This window comes from Tupaia chinensis, unplaced genomic scaffold, assembly GCF_000334495.1.
Source record: "Tupaia chinensis unplaced genomic scaffold, TupChi_1.0 Scaffold000569_1, whole genome shotgun sequence".
NCBI lineage: Eukaryota > Metazoa > Chordata > Mammalia > Scandentia > Tupaiidae > Tupaia > Tupaia belangeri.
The window spans coordinates 1,894,296-1,922,142 of NW_006160083.1; the positions used below are offsets into that span (position 1 = coordinate 1,894,296).

The 27,847-nt window shown below is 40.5% G+C and overlaps 1 protein-coding gene and 1 pseudogene across 1 annotated transcript in view; both read right to left on the bottom strand.

The window, feature by feature from the left end:
* The window catches only part of SYNPR (synaptoporin), a 356,658-nt gene that overhangs the window by 281,449 nt on the left and 47,362 nt on the right, over positions 1–27,847 (bottom strand). The gene's annotated exons all lie outside the window — the stretch shown is intronic.
* Positions 11,375–11,943, bottom strand: LOC106735910 (ATP synthase subunit d, mitochondrial pseudogene; annotated as a pseudogene).

The following is a 27,847-nucleotide window of genomic DNA, read 5'->3' on the forward strand; positions in this document are numbered from 1 at the left end:
GAAAAATCAACAATGGGGCATAGCACATAGTAAGTACTTATTAAATATTAGTTCTAATTAATCTCATAGCCCATTATGTACCTGAAAAATGTCCTCATCCCAAGATGTATTTTGACTCGTAAATATCTCTGGGAGTGTGTGTGTGTGTGCGCCTACCCAAAATCCCAGGAGGAGAATGGAGGAGAAATAATTGTGGCATAACCATTCCCCTTGGGGGAGGGGCTGATTTTTTACTTTCCCTTTCATTTTCTGTCTCTGGAGAGTGCATGAACCCTATGGCAAAACCTTAAAAAAAATTTATTACAAAAAAATTAATGAGAAAATGATGGTATAGGAATTTTGCTTTAGAGACACTGGGAAGGAGAGGTAGATTGTAAAGAGCTTATATTCAATAGTTCCAGTGTCAAGCTGCATGGGTTAGCAAACTTATTTAGCCACAAACTAGCTATGCCAGTTTAGGAGAGTTTATTAACTTAATCAGTGTCCAGTTTCCTTCTCTGTATAATGATGAAAAAATAGAACCTACCTAAGAATTCTGTTGTTATGATTGAGATAATACCTGTGAAAAATCAACAATGGGGCATAGCACATAGTAAGTACTTATTAAATATTAGTTCTAATTAATCTCATAGCCCATTATGTACCTGAAAAATGTCCTCATCCCAAGATGTATTTTTTTAATAAAATTCTATGGTTGATGATAAATAGAAAAATGGCTCCCTAAAGATTTCCATGTTCTAATCCAACCTGTGAACAAGTTACCTTACACAGAAAAATGGACTTTGCAGATATAATTAAGTGGAGAATCTTGAGATGGAAGATGATCTTGGCTTATCCGTGTGGACCCAATTTTATTACTTTAGAGGAGGGGAGGAAGGAGGTCAGAGCAAGAGAGGAGATGTGATGACAAAAGAAGAGGTAGGAGTGATGTAAAGAAGGGGTCAAGCTCTAAGGAAGGCAGGTGGCCTCAAGAAATTGCAAAAGGCAAAGACATAGATGCTCCCAGAGCCTCCAGGAGGAGCCAAGCCTGTTGACAGATTGATTTCAGGATTCTGGCCTCCAAGAGTATAAGATAATGAATTTGTATTGTTTTAAGCCTTTAAGTTGGTGTTGATTTCTTACAGAAGAAATAGGAAATTAATACATTAATCAATAACCGTTTGTGGATTGTTTCCTGGGCTTGTGAAGTAACACTCGCTGTGTTTCCAAGATGGTCGTAAGCATACATTACCGACATGGGGTCACAGCTTTGATGAGTGGTGTAAAGGTGAGTGGATTGCATGAAGAGCGCATGTGCAATGAGAAACTGACCTTCAGGAAGCCAAGGCATCTTTCCTGGAGGAAGTGTTTTTCCAAGCTTAGGCATGGTGAATGAATCCAAATTAACTAAGTGAAGAGGAGGGAGAAGAGGGAGAGAGAGGCCCAGGCTTGGAGAAGAGCACTTTCCAGAGTAGGACAGAGGTTGAGCTATGGCTGGCAAAGCCGAGCAGTGAGAGGTAGAGGAGAATAAGAACTGATGGAGAATGGAAAGGGAGACAGGGTCTGATTCATCAAGGACCATAGGGTATGTCCAGACCTTTCGGGGTTCTCAAAGTAGTAGTAAGTTATTCAGGATTTTATGTAGGTAAGCAGTATGTTTGAAATTGCATTTTTTTAAAGGAATGCTGTTTCTGATGAAGGTGGATTGGGAGGAGGAACCAGTGAGGGTGAAACAACCAGTGGGGAAGCCTTTGTAGACAGCTGTTATCCTAGCTCTGGAGAACTGAATGGCCCGGGAGGCAGGGCTCTGGGGCCTGCAGTAGACACTGCTGTTCATCTCACTGCAGCAGGCTGATGTCAGACGAACCTTGGGTGAAATCCTGGAACTGGTTGCCCTGGAACTTTGGGTAAATCACTCTGCATTTGTGAACTTCTCCTTCCTTACTTGGAAAAGGCAAAGTCTTACATGTGCTACCCAGCTTTGCTGTGAGGGTCAAGTTAAATAATAGATAGGAAAGTGCTTACCAAATACTGATAGTGAACCATTACAAACATGAGTGTCAATAGCTTTAAAGTAGGCTCCATTCTGTCTCAAGATGCTAATGATCATTTCTGCAGTATTTTCTAGACTGAGAAGATAATTGCAAAACATTAATAATAGAAGTAAGAACAGATATTTACTATGTGCCAGACATCTTTCTAAGCACGTAACCTAAATAGCATATTTAATTATCACAGCAGTCCATTGTGTTACATGCATTATTTGCCTCAATTCTTCACTTCTCCTTTTATCCACTCCCTTTGCCATGTGTCTTGGCAGTTCCTTGCATGGAAGGGGAGTGTATGTTTCTCTGTTCTTTGACTTTCGGTCCAACCATGTAAATCTCTATGGTCACGAGGACAAGGCAGACATAAAGATATGCCTGTTTCAAGTTTACTTCTTAAAAGTCCTCTTTTAATTCCTCCCCTTGCTCTTATTATGCCTATGCCGTCACCATGAGAAGAGCATCTTAGTGAACCTCTGCTCCAAGGAGGTTGACGGGCAGGAGACGTGGAGCAAACCTCGCCTGCAGTGTGGAGCGGAGCCAGTTTAGCTCAGCTGAGCCTGATCCACTGAAATCCAACTGACCCTTATCTATGCAAGCAAGAGCAAATAATCATTTTACTCTCCTCAATTTTAGGATATCTCATTATGCAGCATTTCTGTGTCTATCATTACTGATGCACTCTATAAGATAATTATCATTACTAATGCTTACTTTATAGTTAAGAAACTGAATCATTGAGAGGTTTAGCGACCTAAGTTCTCCTGAAGGTAATGAGTTTCAGAGCTGGGATTTGAACCCCTTGCAGCCTGACTTCGGATCTGTGTTCTTATCTTTCACATATATAGCCTAATAAGAAAGCCAAGTCATTTAAAGTATCAGCTGGTCTAAGTAACACAGAGCAAGAATATCAAATAGATGAAAAACAAGGATTTCACAGAACAAGAATATTAAATAGATGAAAAACAAGGAGTTGACATCACATTTTTTGGGTGCATTAAAATTCACACAGAATGTTCGATATCTTCATGCTAAGAAAAAGCCCATGCATGGAATCCTACCTCTCACATTAAACAGCCTGCCTCATTTGCCTAGCTGGGCACATTAACAGCTCAGAGTGCTGGAAAGTTTTAAAAGTGGAAAGGACAGTTTGATTAAAGTGAAACTTAGACAAGGAGGATTGCAGTCATCAGTGAGTCAGGCAGGAGTGTGACTGCTGAGGGCCTGAATCATCCAATTGATCTGCCCATATTATGTTCCAACCACTGGCTAATTCCCAAATCTCCACTTCAGGGTTGCGTGGGCAAAGCCTTTTTAATCCATCATGATTGTCATATAAGCCCAAATCATGCTGCTTAAAACACCGTAGGTGCAAAGCCCAAGTCAGGGGTTCTAATTTAGCAGGTGGCCCATGGCATCCTTAATTCTAGATAGCCTCACTAGGTTTCCCTCACTGTGAAAGAAGATAAAAAAGGATTTCATCTTACTTCTGGAAAGACACCTCAACTCCTATGGGTTGATAACAATCTCTTACTCCTCCAAATTCTCATAACATGCATACCATTCTCATACTGGTTTCCTTAAGCAGATTATAAAGTTCCCGATAATAAAGACTGTTTTGTGGATTTCTATTTCACTCACATCATCTTGCACACAGTAGGTGTTTAGTATACATTTGCTCAATAAGAAAATGAATAACTACAGAGAAAAAGAAAATGTGGTTTAAAAAGAGATGATGAGGGGCCAGCAGTAATGGCTGTGTCGCTGGACTCCCATGTAGTTGACCGCGGTTCACGTCCCGGACCCGGTCGCTTGAGACTCATGCCGGGCATGTGTGCGTGCATGCCCAAGATCCCGAGGGGAGAATGGAGGAGAGGGCATTGCGGCGTGGCCATCCCCCCTGGGGGGGTGATTTCTTGCTTTCTCTCTCTCTCTCTCTCTCTCTGTCTGTCTGGCGAGCGCATGCACCCTATAGCAAAAACCTCTCCAAAAAAAAAATGTTTTTAAAAAAAGAGATGATGAGACGAGCTTCTCTTCATCATTGTGTCACTAGTACTAGACCACTGTCTGGCACCTGATAGATGCAAAATAACACTGTGCTAATGGGTAAGTGAACAGTCTGCACTCAGAGGCAAAAAACCTAGGCTGGGGTTAATCTCTGGTTCGCAGTGCCTGGAAAAGATCCCCCAGCTTAAGTGTATACAATGATTATTTGTGACTTTAAAAATGAAATACAAAAGGTTGTCCATTGTGTTCTGCAAACCTAGAAGCCTGGAGCATCTTTGGGTCTTGTTCAACATTCCTTTTTCCATTTGCTCCCCAGCTGCCTTTCTGGAAATTGCCTTTTGACTTCTGTGAGCTGGACCTGAATTCCATCACTTGCAACCATAGAACCCTAACAAATAAATCTGTATTTTCTTAAAATGTGGCCAATGAGTACTTGCATTTGAACCACTGAGCTTGGAGATAGGGATCCAGACTCACGTGTCTAGACCTCTGATTCATATTTTTTGTTCGGAATCTGCCTATTTGTCAAGCTGCTCAAGAGATTCCTGTACACACTTCAAGAAAACCTGGATGAGGGATTTCTGAGTTTCTTTCTATATTAACATTCTATAAGTGTATGGGACAAAAATAGCACGTTCTTGCCAAAGTTTACAGATCTCAGTACTGAACTCCTGCTCACCTCTCGCCTCATTTCATAACCTTCACCCATCAGTGTTTGCCACATTCCAGCTTCACGGACATTCTTTGCTTCCATCTCAAGTCCTTTACACTTCCTGTCCTTTCAGCCTTGGACTTGTCCCAAGGTCTCAACATGACTGGCTTCTTCCTTTCCTTCAGGTCAGCTCCACTACCACCTCCTCAGAGAGAGGTTTCCTATCATCCGTCCCACATTGCCCAGCAACGCCCACCCTGCCTCTCCTAGCGTCTTAGCAGTAATCGCTGCCCTAATCAGTCCTTGTTCATGTGCTTGGCTGCTTGTTTTATTTGTCCTTATCTGACGGCAAGGATGGGCTTTGTCTTGTAGGTGCTCTAGTCTCAGCACTTAGAACTTCACGTGTCATAGATCACAGTTCAGATTCTTAGCATTGCTAAATGAACTCCATGCATTTTAGATCATCTTTCAGCACTATACTACATAAGCTATTACTCTAAAAACAATCTGTGAGCAATAAAATTAACTGTCATATTTACTTTTAGAAATGTGTCAGCTTAGATAACATTTCTCAGTGTTATCACCCATGGCTCCTAAATTTGATCTCTGTTACCTGAACAGAGTAAAAAGAGTTACCGTTTTGTTTTTTCTTCTTATTTATTTATTAATTCACTCATTCACGCTGTGAAAGAGAGAGAGATTGGCACTCCCAACAGGGTCCTCATGCCATGAGCAGCAGGACCTTGGGACCAGAACCTCATATCTTGCCATATGGATCCAGCATCATAGAGCATTGTGGTACCACGGTGCCGCCACTGGGCTCAGGAGTTACTAGTCCAACTTTAAATTTCCTCAGCCAGTTAACCTGGCCTAAATTTCCTTAAAGCAACAAAGAACCAAGAATTCTTACTTGGAAACACTAGGGGAAAGCAGGCTTGAAAAGTTGACCTCATTCAAGTAGAGAGTAAGGCCAGCAGAGGATGTGGAAGTTAAGGCACTGGGTCCCACATGGCCACCTTTGCAGTTTGTGTCACAGACCCAGTGGGTTAAGCATAATGCTGGGCGCATGTATGTGTGACTGAAATCCGTAGAGGACAGTGGAGGAAAAGGGATTGTGGTATTACCATGCCCCCTGCAGGGGTGATTTTTCATTCTCTCTCTCTGTTGAACAAAGATGCAAAAACAAAACAAAAAAGGTCAAAAGTATACTAGTGTTTACTAGAAGGTGGGAAGGTGAAGAGCAAGGTGAGGATAGGGACATGTTAGTTAGCAGGTACAAATAGCAGTTAAATAGGAGGGATAAGTTTTAGGGTTCTACAGGGTTCTATTGATCTATTGTATACTGCAAAATACTAAAAGAGAAGATTTTGAATGTTCCCAACACAAAGAAATGATCAATGTTTGAGGTGATGGACATACTAGTTACCTTAATTTGACCACTGTCAAATGTATTAATGTGTCCAAAAATTAGGCTGCACCCCACAAACAAGTACGATTATTCATTGTCAATTAAAAACAGTCTGAATTAAAAAATAACATGCCTCCCCTACCGTGTGCATCCTCACACTTGATTTGAAAAGCACACATGCCCTCTACTGGAAGTTTGTAGTACTGCAACTTGAACTCAAACTGTCAAACACATTAGGCACAGAGTATCAAGTGTCCTGTTAGCCCTGAAACCAGATGAAGTAAGCAGATGAAAAGAGCAAGACCCACAACAAATAAATGAGCGGTACTCAGGCTGCTTATCTGTTTTGGGCATTAAATTCACCCAGATCGTTGGGCAGATCACTCAGAATTCTGGCATTTGCAACATGGAGCACATTTCTTCCTTTAAGACCAAAAAAGATCAGGAACATCTGTCCAGTTTAGGACAGACTCAGAAATGAATAGGGCTAGGTAGGGAAAAAATATACAAGAATAAAGCATGGTATTTGATTGGGAATATAACCAACAGAGTAAGAACATGAGCTAAATCGAACCTGACAGTGGGTGAAATTCCTCATTGGTCAAACAAGGGAGGGTGTTCGAAGGAGTGACCATGAACAAGCCATGCCCGAGAAGTCACTAACGTATTAGCACCTGGGCAGATTCAGGCTACATACATGGTGTAGCCCACACATTGCTGGTTACACTTTTTTTTTAAGAGGTTTTTTTGCTATAGGGCGCATGCGCTTGCCAGACAGACAGAGAGAGAGAGACAGAAAGCGAGAAATCACCCCCCAGTGGGATGGCCACGCTGCAATCCCTTCTCCTCCATCCCCCTTCTGGGATCTTGGGCACGCACATGCCCGGCGTGAGTTTAAGCCACCGGGTCTGGGATGCGAACCACGGTTGACTACATGGGAGTCCAGCGACATAGCCATTACGCTAACTGCTGGTCCCGCTGTTTACACTTTTGTCGGCAGGGTCAAGGGCTCTCCAGTTTGGCATGGGCGTCTCTGTCTCTTGTGCACATGCACGCTTGCTGCTGACTGGGGTGTCAGTACTGAATGCCCGTGTCACGTCCAGTTAGCACCTTAGCACACCAGTGTTTTTCTAACATCCAGCCTACTTCATGCATTCTTTTTACTAGCCTCACCCTTGCAGGCATATGACTGTATTCTGCATAACGATGCAACGTCTTTCTCCTCTTCATCACGCATGTGTGTGCATGTGCGCATGTGCACACACAAAGCTTTAGCAATGTGGCTTTTCTTCTCCTTCCATAATAATATCCTCTGAAGTTCTCGTTTGTCAAAAAACTTGGAACAAGATAGGGTTTCCCCATCTCTTGTCTCCCATGCCCAGTACAGAGTTTATAGTGGGGTCCAGAGCTGTGAGATGCTGTGGATGGCCACCTTGGTCTCTAAGTAAATGCTGTATGGTTTTTTGTTTGTTTGTTTTTTGTTTTGTTTTGTTTTGTTTTTTGAGAGATTTTACTATAGGGTACATGTGCTCACCAGAAAGACAGAGAGAGACAGAGAGACAGAAAGTGAGAAACACCCCCAGGAGGATGGCCACACCATAGTCCCTTCTCCTTCATTCTCCTTTCGGGGTCTTGGGCTGGCATGCATGCACAGGCACCCAGCCTGAGTTTAAACCACTGAGTCTGGGACTCGAACTGTGGCCAACTACATGGGAATCCAGCGATGTTGCTTAGGACATCTGCTGGTCCCATGCTGTATGCTATATATGTAAGGAAAGTTCTCCCCCTTCACTCAGAAATTAATAATTGTGATGTATATGTGTGTGTTGTACATGTGTGTGTAAGAAGATTAACCTACATATTTCCCTCCTCAATGTTTGGAAAGACTAAGTATAATTATAAATATGTGGAAGATGTTTCCCTGTAACTAAAATTCCTTCCTAAAATTTGGTAGATGAGACACTAAAGTGTAAAATCATGATATCTTATGACTTTTGGTATGGAGTGACTACGAAAGACCTGCATTTAAAAAATATAAAACAAGGATAGTATAAATAGCTTGTTTTTGAGTTTTGATTCGCTTAAATGTGTTTAGATGAACTGAACGACTGCTTATTCTATCCTATTTATTTAATTTAATTTATTTTTTTGCATTTTACCTTTTGAGAAAGAAAAAGAAAAAAATGCAAACGAAAAGAAAAGAAGGCAGGATTCAAAATTAAGTTAAAAGGACTGGTACTGAGGATAACTACAGCTGAATCTTCTACGCTTTCACCATCTACTGGGCAAAGGCAACTGATCCTTAAAGTAAGGCAAATCTGCAGCTCTCGGGCTAAGAGAGAAGATCAAAGATGGAAACAGACTCAGCAATAGTGTGCTGGTAGGAGGGAAAGGGTAGGTGTCAAAGCTGGTCAGAAACCATCTTTACTGGTTCAGAAAACAACCTGCTTCCTACCAAAACTCATACTGGGAATGCTAGAGTTTAGCCACAGCACCCAGATGAGAATGTCTCTCAACCATGTTTGCATTTCACTATTGCAAAATCATACCATTAATTGATTCCTTATGAGTCTGAATGAAAAAAGAATAATCAGTTAAGAAGCTAGTTTGTTTATTTATTTAGTAGAGGTTTTTGCCTTCTGTGTGCGCGCTTACAGGGTGTGTGGAGGAGATGGAGACAGTGAGAGGGAAAGTGAGAAATTATCCCCCACCTCCAAGATGGCCATGCCACAGTCCCTTCTCTTCCATTCTCCTCTCAGGATCTTGGGCACACACACACATGCATGGCATGAGTTTCAAGTCACTGGGTCTGGGTCTGGGACTTGGACTGTATGGTCAACCCTGTGGGAGTCCAGCAACGTAACTGCTACACCATGTGCTGGCCCCCTAAGAAGAGCCCCCCCAAGATGATAGATCTTTAAAGAAATATTAGGTCATCAGAAAAGTCATGACATGTTTCTCTATGCAAAAATGCATCATGACTTTTCCAACGACAAAATAGATTATTTATGACCATTTAGAGACTTTATAATGAATATACACTAAATGAAGCCCAATACTTAAACTATGTCCTCAATGTTGTGTTAATCATTGTCAATAATTCTGTGTGGTGAGAGCTAGTATTATTCTTATTTTATAGATGAGGACATTGAGGTCTAGATAATTTTAGCATAGTACAAGGGGTCTTCAAAGAGTTCATGGAAAATGCATATTATTTGAAAAACTAGAGGCTGGCAGGTGGTATGGTGGTAAAGTGTGCTAGACTTGGCTAACCACAGTTTAAGTCCTGGACCTGGTGGCTTGCTTTCTCACTTTTCTTCTCTCTTTCTCTTTTTCTCTTTCTTTCTCTCTCTCTCTTTAGTCAAAGTAAGTAAATAAAGTTAAATTCTTAAAGAAAAACTATACATTGATTTCAACTTTTTTGTACCAAAATAAACACATACTTTAATTTTTCAATGATCTTTATGAAGTATGTTCACATACAGCTGCACCAAAGAATGCTTCTTTTCACCAAACTATTACTGAAATAAAAGGAAATGGCCATATATTCAGATCATTACAAAGTCTTCCAAATTAGAGAGTTCAGGGCCAGCAGGTGGTGTGGGTGTGGTGGTTCAGGTGCTGGACACTCCCACATGGCCGACCACAGTTTGAGTCTCAGGCCTGGTGGCTTGTTTCTCACTTTCCCTCCTCTCTGTGTCTCTCTCAGTCAAGTTAAAATAAATAAATGAATAAATAAAATTAAATAATTCTTTACAAAGTTGTAGGGTTCTCTCTTACCAAGTGCCACTTGGGGAAGATGCAACATTTCTGAACTGGCCTCAATTAAGCCTACTTGGGATGCTTCTTTAAGTTAAATTGACATCACTGGTAAAAAGAGAGGAAGAGAAACTTAGTCTACACTACATCAGACCTTTTATTAATATGACCCCTCTACTGCAAGGAATAAATATAAGTAGACTTTTATTTATTTTTTAAAGAATTCTTTATTTAAATTTACTTATTATTACTATTTTTTTTATTTGACCAGAGAAAGACATGGGACCTGCAGTTAGCTTAATGCCTATGTCACTGGACTCCCATGTAGTCGACCACAGTTCGAGTCATAGACCCGGTGGCTTAAGCGCATGCCGGGCACATGTGCATGTGTGCCCAAGATCCCGAAAAGAGAATGAAGGAGAAGGGATTGCGGCATGCCCATCCCCCTGGGGGGTGATTTCTTGCTTTCTGTCTGTCTCTCTCTGTCTTTCTGGCGAGCACACATGCCCTATAGCAAAAACCTCTCCAAAAAAAGAAAAGAAAAAAAGACAGAGAAAGAGGGGAGGAGAGTGAGAATGGAAGCTGCCAGGTCTGGGACTCGAACTTCAGTCAGCCATGTGAGAGTCCAGTGCCTTAACTCTCACTCCACCTGCTGGCCTCATAAGTAGTCTTTTAAAATCATTTTTAGAAAATAAAACAGTAAGTAATGAAGAATGAAGAATTTACCATAGTAATACATAAACATGGAGCTGGGTCAGTGGTGTGGCAGTAATGTGCTGATAAGGGATGGTGGTTCCATAGAGAAGATCACTGGTTCAGTTTCTTGGTCGACATGTACACACTGGGCTCTGCACCCATGACCTGGATGGCTGGGAAGGCTGAGAGTAAAAGAAGGCGGAATCATGGTGTGGAATCCAGTGAAAGATGCTTGTCTTCATCTCTGTCTCTCACTCTCAGTAACAGGATCACAGGAGACTTAAAAGTTCTACAAAAAGTCAAGAGTCAAGAGCTCTTAAAACTGGGTTCCATGACTTAAAAAAAAAAAAAAAAGACTCTGGTGATGAAAACAAAATTGATAAGTGAGGAGAGTTTGAATAAAATAAGTTTAGGAAATGTTAGAGTAAACAAAGGCAACATTTCTAAATTTATGTATTATTTTAGGATAAGCATCTTTAAATACATATGTTTTTGTTCATCCTTATCCACCTTTTACTTCCCTCTCCCCAGGAGGCTACCTGGAAGAACCACACCAATAGGCTGTCTTGGGTTCTAGCTTGGGTTGGATTCAGCCAATGGGAGCCCAGCAAGAGACTAGAGAATGGAAGACAAAGGAGTGTGAGGTCAAGATATAGATTCTTCAGGAAAAAATTCCCTACAAAGTCACTTCAACCAGGCTATGTGTGCCCCTCATTGGAGTTTTTCCACTCTTCTCACGGTAATCAACCTTCCTTCCTTCCTTACATCTGTCCATCCATCTTTCCTTCCTTCTTTCCAGGTTTCAACAATGGTTTCTTTTTTTATATATTTTTTTCTATGTCATTACTTTTATTTTTAATGTCCAGAACTTGTAAGGCAAGGACCAGAGCTTCCTTCCAGACACAAAAATTTTATAAATTCTCAATTGGCTGGTTAAGCCAATAGGGGTACTTCTTCTTGTCTAATGTAGTTTCTGGGAAGACTTCATTCAAGTCTTCAATGGTCACCTGATCAAACGGGATTATGTTCTTCATCTTCTCCAGCTATTTCTGATATTCTTCAATCCTGGCCTTTGAGAGGGACACAAACTCAGCACAACTTTTCACATCTTCCTTTTCTTCAGTGTCCACCTGGAGAGTGTATTTATCCTCCGGCACAGGAACCTTCAGGACATTAAACTTCTTCTTGAAGTCATCCACCAAGCCCGCCTTGGCCACTTTGACCTTGTAGTACGCCCAGTCGATAGCTGGCGGGGTCTCAGGTAGTGCAGCCAACCTGGAGGTGAGGGTCTCATTCCGAGTTTTCAGGGAGTTAGCAATAGCCTTTTGGTTTCAGGGTACTATTTCCCCAGAAGCTACCTAGTCAATAGTTTTTAGGCCAAGTTTTCACCCAGCCATCTTGCAATCCTTCACCGACCCCAGCGGCGAACTGTCCACAGCAAGTAACAGAAGTAGGTCCAGCAAGGGTTTATTTGCATCCCTGTGGGCCCAGGGGTAAGAACAGCTTTCCTGCTACTAACCCCAGGTTACTACACTATCCCTTCTCATTCTCCTACACACAAACTATATTTCAATGAACACTCTCTTGGTAAATAAACCATCTGGTTTGCATATGTGTCTGCTTCTATTGGGACACCCACACATTAAATAAGGAATTAAATTAAATTAAATATTATAAGTGGACATTTAAATATATTCCTAAAAGTGTGTGTTTATACAGTTAAGTAGATTAAAGCCTTCTTTCAGGACAAACAACACTTTTGAAACATGTACCTAAGGCTTTCCAACTTGTGATCTCAGGTGCTGGCCTCCTTGCTGATTATAAAATAGGTAATGAGCGAGGAAGTGCTACGGACAATTGAGTCAAACGGAAAACAGTGTACTCCATTTCTAAAACACGGTGGATACTTTTTTTTTTGTTTAATGCCAGGCTTGTTATTTTGAGCATATTCTGTTGAACACGAGAGGTTTGGTTATTACCTTTTATCAGAATGTCAGGAGGGCAGATTTTAAACTGAGCTAGGCAATATGAAAGAACATTCTTCCCATCTACAGAGTCTTTCAAACTGAATGCAAATGAATCGCCTCAGAGCAGCATATGAGCGAGGCTTAGAGCTCTCCTAATGATGTACATCTGTGAGGCTTCACTTGGGGTTTGGCTGCATTTACATCACTATAAACTCTGCAATTACAGCTCAAGCCGTTTCCGGCATAGACACAGAGACTAGGAATTGCAACAGCAGGTTTCTTGCCTTGGATTTCTGCCAGGAGCTTGAGTCACCATCCCAGACATCTGTAGCAGATTAAACTGTACCCCTGTTATCTCAGGGCGCTGAACAATGGCTTAAATCTCTGACAAAACAAAGGGCCAAAGCCTTCTCAAGAAACCCTCTAAAATTAGGCAGCAAATCCTAAGCCTTCACAAAACAACTTCTAGGATGATTGATACTGTACAAGAAAAGCCAAAAGATAGCTGAGAGGATTTTTGATACTCTGAACTTTATTTAAACTTCATGGACTTAGGTAGTTTGAAAAAAAATACTGAGGGACCAGCAGTTAGCATAATGGCTATGTCACTGGACTCCTATGTAGTTGACCATTGACCATGGTTTGAATCCCAGACCCAGTGGCTTAAACTCACTCTAGGCGCATGTGCATGCGTGCCCAAGATCCCAAGAGGAGAATGGAGGAGAAGGGATTGTGTCATGGCCACCCCCTTCTTTTCTAGCAGATTTTCCTTCTTCAAACATTGCAACGTGCCCCTTCCTCTTGGCCTTTGTACTGACTTCTCCCTCTGCCTGGAATACTCTTTCTCTAACATTTTCCATGGCTGGCTCCTTCAGTTCTTAACTCACAAGCCACCTCCTCAAAGAGGTCTTTTCTGATCATGCCTCTTTTTATCATATTCATAGCATTTTATCATTATTGAAAAGCACATGAAAAAGAATAAAAGAAGACTAGAAATAATTTTATACATATAAATTCTACCACTTAGAAGACATGTGCCAACTCTTCCCTAACAACAAATAATCAGTGTGAAATAGATGATCTGGATAGCCCTATAACCATTAAAGAAACTGCATTGTAAAGAGTTCCCAGTAAAGAATCTCTAGTCCCAGATGTTCTCACTGGAGATTCTACCAAACATTTTAAAAATAATTAACACCAATTTTACATAATCTGTTTCAGAAAATAGAAGAGAAAGCAACATGTCAGCTCATTTTATAAGAACAGCATTACCCTGATACAAAAGGTAGATAAAGACATTACAAGAACAAAACAACACATACCAATATCTTTCATGAACCATGACATGACATCTTCACAACTAATTAGCAAACTGAGTTAACAGTGTAGACAAAGAATTATACCCCATAGCCAAGTGGGATTAATTCTAGGTATGCAAAACTGGCTCCACATTCATAATTTAATTCATGTAACCTTACCATGTCAACAAGCTAAAGAGATAAAATCATATTTATGTTTTATCATTACATAATATCCCACTGTAGGATATACCAAAGTTTGTTTATACCAAAGTTTATTTATCAGCTCAACTACTGAAATACATCTTCCAGTTAGGCAATTATGATTTAAGTTGCTATAATCGTTAGTGAGAAGTATTTTCTAGGGACCAGCAGTTAGTGTAATGGCTATGTCGCTGGACTCCCACGTAGTCGACCGCAGTTTGTGTCCTGGACCCAGTGGCTTAAAACTCACACTGGGCACATGTGCATGCATGCCCAAGATCCCAAGAGGAGAATGGAGGAGAAGGGATTGCAGCGTGGCCATCCCCCCTGGGGGGTGATTTCTCGCTTTCTATCTCTCTGTCTCTCTCTGTCTTTCTGGCGAGCGCATATGCCCTATAGCAAAAAAATAAAAAAACTCTCAAAAAAAGAAAGTATTTTCTATGGACCTAAGTTTTCAACTCATTTGGTTCTGTAAATATCTAGAAGTATGATTGCTGCCTTCTACGATAGACTAGGTTTAGCCTTATATGAAACTAACAAACTATCTTTTAGAGTGGCCATACCAGTGAGCATTCCTTCATCAATAAATGAGAGATCCTGTTGTCTCGCATTTGCACCAGGACTTGGCATTGTCAGTGTTTTCCATCTTTTTGCCATTCTAATTGGTAAGTAGTTCTTAGATTTAATGTGAAACTCTCTAATGGCAAATGGTGTTGATGGTCTTTTGAGATGCTCATTCGCCACCCACATACCTTTCTTGGCTAAGTGTCCACAAAGTTTTTAATTGGGTTGTTTTCTTCTTGTCACATATTAATCATTCTTTACATAGATTGTTTATGAGCCCTTTACCAGATGTGTGTTTTGAAAATGTTTTCTACCTATCTGTGGCTTGTCTTCCATTCCCTTACCAGTGTCTTTCACAGAGCAGAACTTTTAAGTTTTATGACGTCTGACTTTCAAATTTTTGTTTCTATGGATTAATGCCTTTGGTGTTGTATGAAAATAGTCATTGATAAATCGAAGATTACCTAGATTTTCTCCATCTTGTCTTTTTGAAGTTTTATAATTTTACATTTAGGTAATACTTCATTTTCAGTTAAATTTTGTGACGAGTGTAAGTATTGTCTAGATTCTTTTATCTTTTACATATGGGAATCTAGTTGTTCCACTTGTTGAAAAAACTATCCTTTCTCTATTGGATTACCTTGAGACTAGATTTTATAAACATTTTTATATTATAAAATAACACATGTGCATAACTACCCAGACGTAGTCACTATTAATATTTTGGTGACTATTTCAGTAGTCATTTATTCTATTTCATATGTGTATTTTATATGTTTCAGAATCTGCTGTACATGATCTCCTTCTTCCTGGTACATTTTCTGATTTTTTTCCTAAAGAAGAAATTAATAGTTGTGGCCTCTTGGCAGATATTATGCATATTCTTTTATAATTCAATTTTTTTTTTGCTTAGCTAAATAGTATAATCTTTTTCGAGACATTTTCGATGTCATTCTTTTTAGCCGCTATATATTATTCCATGATATATTTAACTGAATATATCGTGGGGGTCAGACAGTTAAGTTGTTTACAATATTTTATTTGTTGCTAGATAACACATAATAAAGAAAGTTACTCTCCACTTGAGTGAGTCAGAAAAGTGGCCTTTAAAGAAGAGTAGGAGACAGGCAAGCAAAGAGGACAGTGTGCATAGAGGACAGTGGCCCAGAGATCTAAGGTAAGGAGGGATGTGCAAGTTTTGTGTGTGCAGGAAATACTTGGTTAAGACTAGTAAGATCAGAAGAAGAACAGATTAATAGCTGTCAAAAGGCATGACCATTCCTAGGACACTGGTTAAACCAACTCCAGGGGAATGCTTTGTGTTCTGTCCCCATAACTGCAAACCCAGCACTTACATAACTCATGCCTCTACCCTGGACTTTGTGCTCCTGAGCACAGGGCTGTCTACAGTGGGCGCAGTGACCATTGTATCCCAGAAATTAGATAACGCAGGGTGTGGACAAGCGGTTCATTCACCATTCTGGAATCGAACTTCTTTCTAGTAGCACATTTTACAAGTATCTTTTAGTCAAACTAATTTCAGCAATTACAGAAAAGCAAAGGAAATCCCTCTTAGCAAGAGGCCAGGTCAGGAGTGACTGCAGAAGAATATCAATTGTCAGTCTGTCCAGGATTCAAAACATCTGCAGTGGGTTTCTGAATATGGGAGCTGCATTTTCCTCTGAGGCAGCCAGCTTGCATTTCAAGGGCCTGTGTCTCGTGAATTGGTTTCTAATCACCTTCATCTGCCTGTGCGCTCACACTAACACGCTCCATTAAAATAGTTGCTTAGAAATCTCAGTCTGAACTTCTGCAGAGGGGGCTTACATTAGCTGTGACAATGGCTATCATTGCATGTACTGGTCTCTCCTGACTAAAGAAATCCCTTACCTCGTCAGGCAAGAGATAGGTATCTTCCACTTCATCACATTCTCCCTTGTAGTGACCTCCTTCAAACCATATCTTCTCCAGGTAGGTCACTTTTTAAAGCCTCACATGATTAACTTTTGAAAATAAATGTTGAGGCCAAACCAGTTCTTTATGCAGGTCTTATAAACACGTGGATTCACCTCTGTTCTCTGTTTCTGCCTCTGCAAGGTTCTTGCATGTCAGAGGGGGGATAAAAAAAAGGGTGATTTATTCTGAATTTCACAGCTAAACCATTTGCAATTATACACTCCTGCCCAGCTCATTATAACAGCTGTGAGCCCAAAATACTTTATGGTACTTGGCGGAAATCGCATAGATTATTCTAAAATAATAATAATAATAACAACCTTGTTTTCATTCGAAGAAGTGTTATGTGATCCACCACCAGGTGTCACCAATTTCTCTGTTACTCTAGACTGTCTCTTCTTTCTTAATATAGTTTGTTTTGAAAATCTCTTAGTAAAACATTTCAGCTTTTAAAAATTCCCCTTTGCACTAAATGAGAATAGATTAGAAACTTCTTTTTATAGTATTAGGTCATTGGGAAAGTCATGATATATTCTTCCATGTTTTTCCTGACAATGCATCATGAGTTTTCTGACAACCCAATAATACAAATTAATCAATAAAAATGGATGAAAACACAAAACTTAGTTGCAGATTAATTTCTTTTCTTTTTCTTTTTTTTTTGGAGAGGGTTTTGCTATAGGGCATGTGCGCTCGCCAGACAGACAGAGAGACGAAAGTGAGAAATCACCCCCCAGGGGAGATGGCCACGCTGCAATCCCTTCTCCTCCATTCTCCTCTCAGGACCTTGGGCATGCACGCACATGCGCCTGGCATGAGTTCAAGCCACCGGGTCCGGAACTCGAAATGCAGTCGACTACGTGGGAGTTCAGCGACATAGCCATTACGCTAACTGCTGGTCCCCCTCTTTATTTCTTTCTTAACTGTATTTGCCATAGGGTGTGTGTGTACTCCCTGGAGAGAGTCAGAAAGAGAGAGAAAGGGAAAATGAATAATCTCCCATGGAGGATGTCTATGCTGTAGTCCCTTCCCCATTATTCTCTGAGGATTTTAGGAATGCACACACATGCCCCTAGCATGTTTTTCAAGTTGTTGGTTCCAGGACTTGAACCACATGTGGGATCCAGTCACCTTAACTGCCATGCCATGGACTGGCCTATAGCTTTAATTGTGTAACTATCTTTGAAATGGCCACTTCTAGGAATGAAAACTCCATAGCAAGTAAGAAATAATCCCTTTTCTGAGCCCTTACTTTTGTGATTTCCTTCCCAGAAAACTGAGGCTCTTCTCTTTGCTTTTCAGGCTCAGTTTGAGTGAATGGCTCAATGGGAGATACCACATGGAGTGGGAGGGGTGGACAGTAGGAATGTACCTTTTGTCCAGTTTCTGAAATCTAACCAGAGGCAGAGGATACACCAGTGAAGAGTTCACCAAATTCAAAAGTTCCCTTCATTTAAATTCAGCAAAGAAAAGCTTAGCTAAAACTCAAGAATTAGGAAAGATATGTTTTTAAGAAAGTATGGGTTTTAATATGCTGCTTTTAGGATGTGGTTTGTTACTTTAAAGCAGTAGTTCTCATCCAGGGATTCTTTTGTCCCCTAGGGGACATGTGGCAGCACCTGGAGACATTTTTGGTTGTCACACTGGCGCCAAAGGTGTGAGCATGGGTACAACTGGCGTCTTGGAGTAGAGGATAGGGATGTGACTAACAGCTCACAATGCACAGGACAGCCCCCACAGCAAAGGGTTAGGAGTCAGTCGTGCCAACCTTTACACTGCTTTTGGATAATATAGATTCTGTAAATAACTTTGGGGTCAGATAGGCTGAGTATAGATCCTTCATGTATCACCTAATACTGAATACCTTCGGGCAAAATGCTAAATCTCTCTGGGCTTTCATCTCTTATTTATAGAGTAAGAATTATAAAACCTCTATCCCAGCATTATGGTTAAGACCTAATGGGAGAAGAGGACTGGGCATAATAGAACTCCATAAATGTTCATTTTGTTCTCTAGTTATTAGGGTTAATAGCCACCTAGACCATCTTTCTCTCTTCCTCTCTTCTTTCCTTCCTCCTTACAGTAAATATATGGAGCAGCAACTCTGAGCAAAGTACTGAACTAGATGCTGGGGGTACAGGAGAAAGGACAGACACATTTTGGCCCTCATGAGGTGAGGACAATCATGAAGTGATCAGTTGTTTTGAGTGTCACATGGGTGAGCTATATAGTTAGGAGAGTAAAGAAGGACTGAACCGGAGGGCAGAGTGGGAGGAAGCAGTCAGAGAACACCCTCCTGTGCAAGCGAGGTTGGACTTGAGTGTAAAGGAGGAGTGAGGGCAGGGCATCAGGAGGGGTGAGGACGAGGAAGCCAAGCCCAGGAACCACAGGCCAGAAGATCCTGAGGCAGAAAGTACCAGGAGACCACAAAATCCAGTTAGAAAACTCATGATTCCTCCCAGAGAGAGGTCTCGTTTTGAGACTTTGCATTCTAGATCTACGTTTTAGATGTGTTTTTAAAGGAAACACATGGGACCAGCGGATGACCTAACAGTTACATTGCTGGACGCCCCCAGGCCCAGCCATGGCTTGAGTCCTGAAGCTTATGCCTTTTCCAAACCCCAGCTCCTGGCACACAGCCCGGCACATACATGTTCAGTAGATATTTGTTTATTTATCGTTAGAAACTTGAGGTCCAGGACCCAAGTGTGTTATTTTCTAGCTGCATGATTTTAGGAAAATCTCTTATTAATCTCTTTTAGTTTAAATTTTCTCATAAAGAAAGTGGAAGATATACTACTTGGGGTTGCTGAGAGCAGGTTCACATCCTATAGAGAATGTTTTTAGGATTTCCAAGTAAAAATACTTACATAGGTTTATATTTAAGCCCTAGACTCCTAGACTTCTAGCCCACTTCAGTGGTCTTTATAGAATGTACTTCAAAGAGTTGGTGTAAAAACATGTGAGTATTTAAGCAGAGAGGCTTATGACATACTGTTCTAATAAGAAGAGGAGAAAAAAGAAGAGAACAAACAGTTCATCAGGATGAATGGAGCATAGATGAGAGAATTCTTGAGGAAAAATCCTTCTAGAGGAAGGATTCTTGCAACTGTACTTGATCGTGAGCATCTAATAAGCGCCCATGATTATGCTTTGTTATCTAAAAATATTTCCTTTTTGCTGCCTTAGAATGGCTGAATTACTAACCCTGGAAATGTCTTGTGAGATCTTTTAATCCTAGAATGGGCAAAGGTTTCATTTTCACCTGTAAACTCCGTTTGATTATTAAGGCTGCCGGGATCAATGTATTGAGAAAGATCCTGAAGCTTCATCCAGATTTAAGGGACAAATGATGCAATGATTGATTAGTAAGGTCTGCCATAGGAGCAGTGCGAGGATAGTGTTAGTAATGACATGTGTGTCATGTATTTTCCAACCCTTGTCTAGACTGATACCTTCCTTACAATAGTGATGAAGGATCAGAGAGTTCAGCTACCTGAACGGTGCAATCTAGGGTTCAAGTACAAGCTTAGTGGGCTCTATTATAGTTCATCTTCTGTCTGAATGGAGTTTTATTTTAGAAAACTTTCTTCCCACCTGATGGGACTATTGATTACACTCTGTGGTAGAATGGAGTGTGAAGAAGATGTGAAGAAGTTAGACTGCCTGGGGTCAAATATCAGGTCATCTATTACAAGCTGTATGACCTTGAGCAAGTTACTTAACCTCTGTACTCATATCCATTGTCTGTAAAGTTGAGATAATAATAATGAATCCTCTTTCATTAGACTAAATATATTCAAACATTTAAATACTGGGTTGTAGGAAAAATCATAACATATTTTTCTGTGCAAAAATGCATCATGACTTTTCCGATGACCCAATATTAAGCTATGACTAGCATATAAGAATGCTTTATGTGGTCACTAGCTTCTCTTTTTGTTCCTAGTTTGGTTAGAGCCTTATTTAAGAACTGAAATGCAGGGACCAGCAGATGGCATAATGGCTACATCACTGGACTCCCATGTAGTTGACTGTGGTTTGAGTCCCAGATCTGGCAGCTTAAAACTCACACTGGGAATGTGTGCATGCATGCCCCAAATCCCCAGAGGAAAATGGTGGAGAAGGGATTGTAGCATGGGCATCCCTCCTGGGTGTGTGTGTGTGTGTGTGTGTGTGTGTGTGTGTGCGTGCGCGCGTGCGATTTCTCACTTTTTGTCTCTCTGTCTCTCTCTTTGTCTCTCTGCTGAGCCTGTATGCTATACAGCAAAAATCTCTATACAGAAAATAAAATATAAAAACTGAAATGCGTACTAGGAGAGAAATAGTCTGTCTTTCTGAGATTTTGAATATGAAGGATCACTTAAGCTTGTTGTGGCACATAAGACTGTCTATAAATGCAGAGGACAGCCAAAAATAGAGATGGTAAGATAAATTCTCAGTGACATCATTTAAAATCTCAATCAAGTCACACCTTGAATGGAAATTTGAACATAGATTTTTTTAAAGAACTATTTTAATTTTATTTGTTCATTCATTTCTTCTCATTTGACCAGAGAAAAACAGAGAGAAAGAGAGGGAAAGTGAGAAAGCAAGCCACCAGGCCCAGGGCTAGAACTGTGGTCAGCCATGTAGGAGTGTGCAGCACCTTAATCACCATGCTACCTGGTGGCCACCTGGACATAGATTTTTTTTTTCAGTTTTCTGTGTGTGTGCTTGTGCATGCACACACGTGCGAATGTGTGCATTTCTTATAAACTGGTTCGAGTAAAGCTTTTGGCACTCATATCAGAAGACTTCCTTATAGAGGTCTGTCCTTGAAATCATGTGTTCCAGAAGAATGCACTCACAGGACCTAGAGGAAACTGACCGGTCCAGTCAACAAAGGATTGATTGGGCCACAGGACTGCTTTCCAGAGGGTTCACGAGATGGAGAAAAGGCTCCTAAGGGCTAAGAAGCAAGCCCAGATGGGTCACTGAGCTTGCTGACAGCATCAGGCACAGCTGGGTCCCTGCATACCAGAAAACAGCACTCTCACCTCAGCCAGCCCAGGTTGAGCTAAAATATCTACAGACACATGGCCTCCTCCTCTGTGCCATCTGATTTTAGGACACTGTGTTGTGATGGTTACTTCTTTGCCTTAATGGGGGCAGTAAGAGAGGTGGCTACCCATAGGAGCCTGGGCAGCTATTGGGTCATTGGAAAAGTCATGACATATTTTTCTATGTTTTTCTATGCAAAAATGCACCATGACTTTTCCAACAACCCAATATTTTCTAGTCAAGAAGAATCTGGTCTTGATCCTGCAAGTCCATGGTCAGATGAAGAAGACAGCCTACCTTTACTTGAGGAAGATTGGATATTCTTGGCAAAAGCATGCCTGTTCACAGGGTAACCATGCAATATGTTATTCAGAGGTACTCTAGTGAGGTGAAGGGATACTTTCAATTGCTCTTGGACTAAGGTTTAAACCAGGACATTGTTCAGATGTATGGCCAATCTTAGGGAGCACACTTCTCTCAAGAAATGTACTGCATCACATATTAAGAGATTTTTATCTCATTCAGGAAATCATTCAGATTAGGAACAAACCCATCGTATCTTCTGCAGTCATAATAACTGTGTCATGAGGACTTGAGTAAAGGGTAGCAGAACAGATTCTTTAAAGGACTGTCTTTAGCTCCTGGGTTCAGATCTTGGCTTGACCACTCAACACGCACTGTACCACTTTGGGCAAGTTACCTCGCTGTACTTCAGTTTTCCGACCTGTAAAATAAGGATTAAGAAGCATGCCTATCTCATTGGGTTGTTTTAGTAATTGAATTATAATGTAGATTAAGTGGTCAGCTTAATGGCACATGCATCATAAACTCAATTCAACTCATAATAAACTCAATATGCTATTTTAATACTTAAGTAATATTCTATTATAAATTGAAATCTCTGAAGCCAGTTTATTAGATAATCAAAGTCCTCTCTTTCTTTATTTGAACAGATAGTGAATTTTCTAGGCTTGTTGATAATAGTTACGAATCTGGCCACTGTCTAAAGACTTGAGGATTGCCCCTATTTTCAGAACTGGGATAGCAGAGACAAACTTCAGGTTAGAAATGACTTCCAGAATGTATTCAAATCAATGATTCAATTAAAATAATGAATATATTGTACAGTTACTGTTATACAGCTTTTTTTCATAAATGTGGGCAACGTAGCAATAAATTTGAGAAAGTATGTCCTGCCTCCTCATGGACATTATAATACGTAAAAGATAGAAAAATATGGAGGGCCAGCAGACGATACCGTGGTTACATCGCTGGACTCTCATGTAGTCAACCACAGTTGGCATCCTGGATGTGTTGGCTTAAAACTCATGCCAAGTGCGTGCACGTGTATCTCCAAGATCCTGAGAGGACAATGGCAGAGAAGGAATTGTGGCATGGCCATTCCCCCTGGGGGGTGATTGCTCACTTTCTGTCTCTATCTCTCTGTCCCTCTGGCAACCACACACACCCTATAGCAAAAATCTCTCTTAAGAAAAAAAAAAAAACATTTAAGGCTACTACTTCTCTGCCATATGATACTCATTTACACAGAAACCACTAATGAATGTGGGCAGTTTATTTAACTATAGTAGATTCAGACACCAGCTCTGGGGAATTCAGAGCTGTGGTACCAAGTTCCTGAGAAGCCAGTTAATCCTCCAGTCCGATGCTTGTTTTGCGTGACCACAGAGTGCAGCATCCACAGCTTTGGAGCTACAGCCAGGAGCACTGCATTCTTCGCAGGACTGCTGGATACTATTCTTAGTCACCAGCAATTTTGCCTTTATGCTCATTCTCTTGTCCATTTTAAAAACACATGATTGTGAGTCAAAGCTAGGGAGAACAGGCATGTAAGGGGAACCGGGGCCTGGAGCGCTCAACCCAGTCATTAAACTCCTAGATGATGCTGGTACATTATGAATTCCTCTTTTAAATATAGACCAGTTTCATTTGATATGAAATGGGCTGACTCAGGCTAGTAATGCTAAACAGGTCACCCAATTGTTGTGAAATGTGCAGCCTGAATAAAAGATTCTGGACATCCCCAAAGGGGAAGATAATGGCTCTGAGCTTCTAGAACCTGGGGATAAAGGGGAAGGGGAGGAGGAATGCTCATTCTGTGACTATCTCAGTTTTTTTTATGAGAGTGGACTTTTCTTTTTTGGCTTTGGATTGAGCATCTTGAATGATATAACTGGCCTTGTGACAGATTTGAGATCTGTAGAATTTCCTTTTTTTTTCTCCTGAGAGATTTTTGTTATAGGGCACGTGTGCTCACCAAAAAGACAGAGACAGAGAGACAGAAAATGAGAAATCATCCCCCCGCCCCCCCAGGGGAGATAGCCACACAACAATCCCTTCTCCTCCATTCTCCTCTCGGGGTCTTGAGCACACACGTACACGTGCCTGGAATGTTTCATGTCACCAAGTCCAGGACTCAAACCACAGTCGTTTACATGGGAGTTCAGTGATATAACCATTATACCACCTGCTGGTCTCAAGATCTGTAGAATTTCTTAACAGTAATGTTAAAACCTAGTGATGGGGCCACTAGTATTTGTTTTAGATTCAGCATATGTGGCATTTTTCATTTGAATCATATTTCACAATTTATGCCCAATTAACTTGCTAGCAATATTTAGTTGACCTGCTTTTTCCATCTGTGCCTCTCTCCTGGTCATTTTGACACAATGCCTTTTTAAAAGTGAATTTCTTGATACAGTGTATACATACAGAAACTACCAAAGAAACAATATTATTCAAATGCCAGAAGCCTCTTCCTACCCTCTTCCCACCCAAAGTTAGTTACTCTTCTGTTTTCTAAGACCACAGATTTTTAAAAAATGTATTTTAAATTAATTGAATTATATGCTATATTCTCTCTTGTATTTGGTTTACTTTGTTCAGTATTTTTTGGTGTGAAATTCATCCACATTGTGTGAACTCAGTTTGTTCATTCTCATTGCTGATAATGAGTCTATTGTATAAATACTTCACAATGTATTTGTTCATTATACTACTGGTGGGCATTTGCGGTTTTATAGTCTATTATGAACATACTTATTTGTATCATTTAGGAAACATATACCTAATAATAGAATTGTTTGAACATAATATACTTATACTGGGTTGCCAGAGAAGTCATGATGCATTTTTGCATAGAAAAACATAGAAAATATGTCATAACTTTTCCAACAATGCAATATATACATTATATACACATATACAGATATTTCTCATTTTACAGTGTAGTTACTGCCCAGTAATCCATCATAATTTTACATAAATCAAGATGCATTTCATATCCTGGCAAAACCATTGTAAATGGATAAATTGTGTTGTTGAACCATCTTAAGTCAGGAACCATCTGCATACATATCTATTTCATATATTTAATTACATATTACGTGTATCACATATGTACAGCATGTACACATTTATCACATATAAACATAAATGTGTATAATTACCTTAGTAATAACTACTTAAATAGTTATTCAAAGTTTTAGGAATTTACCCTCCTATCAGCAGCATAAAGTTCTATTTGTTCTATCTCTTTGTTATTTGGTATTGTCCTTTTCATTTTTGTCATTTTTTTGGTAAACAAGTATATGCATAATTACCTTCATTCTACATTCTGTATTATACTTCATAACCAGTGACAATTTTTCCCTCCCAATTTGCACTAATCATTACGACTTTAACATAACTAGAAATTAGTGTGTATTTAAGTCATTGAAATGAAATAATTTCAGTTCTTCGGTTTCTGGTTCTATCTTGGACATACAGGGTTGTGGAGATGAAATTCATCCTCTTTTTAGCTGTGAGTCTCACAGCCCCCTGGAGCGTTGCAGTGGCGGGCCATCCAAATCCTCCCACGGGTCTTGAGCAGGAAGTGAACGTTGCCTGAGAAGAGATGCATGGACCTGCACAAGGTCCTATACTGGGACCCAAAGCTCTGTGTCAGTTTTCAGCTGTGTGGACCCATTTCCAGTGGGAATGGAATTTCACCTTCCTAGGATACCTGGACCAGGGACCAGAAGGGGGACAAATCCAAGCTGGTAGTTTTTCCAGGCTCCATTTGAAGGTACATAAAAATCAGAGTCAATGAATTTACACTGAGTATAGGAGGCCAGCAGAGGACCAGATGGGGAAGTGGATCCCCACTCTCTACTGTCACCAGGTTGGCACTTGAGTGACACCTTCTGGACTTAGCACCTTTCCTGGGTGGAAAGGGGGAGTAAACTGGAGGAGGTAAATACGAGTGCATTCTATACTGGTGGTGACTAACCTATGTCTACAACAGACCTTTCCTGGAAGTGTGTAGATGATGTTCTGACCACCAGGTGGATTGTGGGCTCACACGCTTTTATTTAAGAAACCAATAAAAAATGATAGTTTTTGTATACCTCAAGTGAGTGCTGAGAATTCATACCTATTATATGTGGGAAAGTGCTTGGGTAAATGGTCATTACTATTATCTGGGAAGTCTAATTAACACCCTGTCTCTTGTCACCAAAGAATTAAGTTGTAATTGTAGTGGCTGTTCTGCCATGCTATAAATAATTTCTACTAACACTGTACTAACAGAATTTTTGAGCTTCTAACCTACTGGGAGGATTTTTTGGCTATGAGTATATAAATGCAGAGAGCTCACCAGATGGTCTCACCAGAAAGAAAAAAAAATCTAATTTTTATGAAGCATTATCAACCTGAATTAACGTAACTGAGGCAGTGTGAGAGGAAAATGACTTGAGAGAATCAGAAACTCACAGAGCAAGTTATTTGATGTGTCCATAGGGAAAACCGCGTGCCTCTCACTTGTGATATTTGTTGTGAGGTCCTGAGGTCCATGGAGAGCAGCCAGTCACCCGTCACCATCTGGCCAGGCTAATTCTGGGTGGCTGCAGCTGCAACCCAGTGCCTGGTAATCACAGCTCCAGGTTCTCTCCATACCAAGTATCTAGCTGGAGCTGCTGCCTGGTGAGCAGATTTCGCTGCAGGCAGCCTCTCTCTCGAGTAAGAGAGATTCCTCTTCAGAGCATCAAAGAGCACCCCTGTGATTCATAAACCCAATATCATGTATCTCCTTTCTCTCCTTCTAGTGGTCTGTATTGGGCTTTCAAGAGCACTCCTGTGGCCCACACATCTCACCTGGAGAAATCCTCTTACACGGACTTACCCAGCAGTCACTTAATTGGTCTCTGTTCTGATTCTGTGTTATAGTTTATCCTGTGCTGATTCCAGATTAATTATCCAAAAGCCCACATCAAGCCATGTCAGCTCCCAGCTCACAAATGTTAAATATTTCCCTGTTAACTACAGGATGAATGCAAAGGCCGTAAGGCAGAATTTAAGGCTCGTTATCAACTGATCTTAGTCTTGAGAAGCAATGCAATGTCATGGTCAAGAGTTCAGGTTGAGGTCGCTGATACTGGGTCAGAGCTTAGATCCACCACTTTCTTAATATTCTTTTTATCAAGCTAGTTACTCTCTCAGTTTTTACACATCTTAAAATGGGATTAATAACACTTATGCAACTGTTGCAGGGGTTAAGTTAGATCAAAATAATTTGCCTAGTGCCTTTGTGTTGAAAATACTCATTGAGGCAGATAATAGTTATAATAATTACTATTAATATTCAGCATTATTTCCCACTGTTGGCCAATAAACTAGCCTATTGAAGTATAGTGCAGTATAGATAGTTAAACATTAAAAGTTCACAATGAAACTGGGTTTTAATACTCTGGTACTGCTCTGTGACTTAGGCAAGTTATTTAACCTGTCTGAGCTTCAGTGATCTCAGTAAAATGGGGATGATAATTCTTGGAAGAAAGTAAGTGCTAGGAAAAGTAGGCATTATTTTCTGCCTTTTTTGAGTTTAATATACTTTTTTTTTTTTGGAGAGGTTTTTTTGTTATAGGGCGCATGCGCTCACCAGACAGAGAGAGACAGAGAGACAGAAAGCGAGAAATCACCCCCCCCAGGGGGGATGGCCATGCTGCAATCCCTTCTCCATTCTTCTCTCGGGATCTTGGGCATGCACACACTCGTGCCTGGCGTGAGTTTAAGCCACCGGATCTGGGACTTGAACAGTGGTCGACTACGTGGGAGTCCAGAGACAGCCATTACGCTAACCGCTGGTTCCAATATACTTTCTTTGAATGTATATGTTTTCATTTGCATCCTTTGCTTTTGTCTTTTTCTTTATTTTTATTTTAGAATCACCTTAAAAAAATTATACTCACCCATTTGTAACTCTCCAGGTC